This window comes from Theropithecus gelada, chromosome 1 (genome assembly GCF_003255815.1).
Source record: "Theropithecus gelada isolate Dixy chromosome 1, Tgel_1.0, whole genome shotgun sequence".
Lineage (NCBI taxonomy): Eukaryota > Metazoa > Chordata > Mammalia > Primates > Cercopithecidae > Theropithecus > Theropithecus gelada.
The window spans coordinates 198,787,820-198,788,227 of record NC_037668.1 but is presented as its reverse complement, the minus strand read 5'-3'; positions in this window follow the sequence as shown (position 1 = coordinate 198,788,227).

The following is a 408-nucleotide window of genomic DNA, read 5'->3' as shown; positions in this document are numbered from 1 at the left end:
TCCTTATCCCAACTATTTGCACAATTCCAAAATGATGGAGTATCTCAGGATGTACACCAGGCACTTTCACCTTATTAAGCACATCCAGTTTCTGGTAAGGAATGAAAAGTATGCTCATCACCTACAGATTGTTGAAGGCAAATCTTTTGTAAGCCAGAGAAAGCTAAGGCGTATTTTCAATTTGCATTTTCCATTACGATTCAGAGAGAAATAGCATGTTTTCTATTAGTCTCAAGATTAGTGAATCTAATATTAGTTTTGCCCACCAGAGGAAAAGCATTGTCTCATTATTTGAACCTGAAATCTCGTTTTCAATTAATTTTATTAAATAGAGAACATAAATTATAGGGGAAGATTACCGTGTTTTGTTCTCTAAGGTACCTTGATGTCTGGAAAGGGATCATTTTA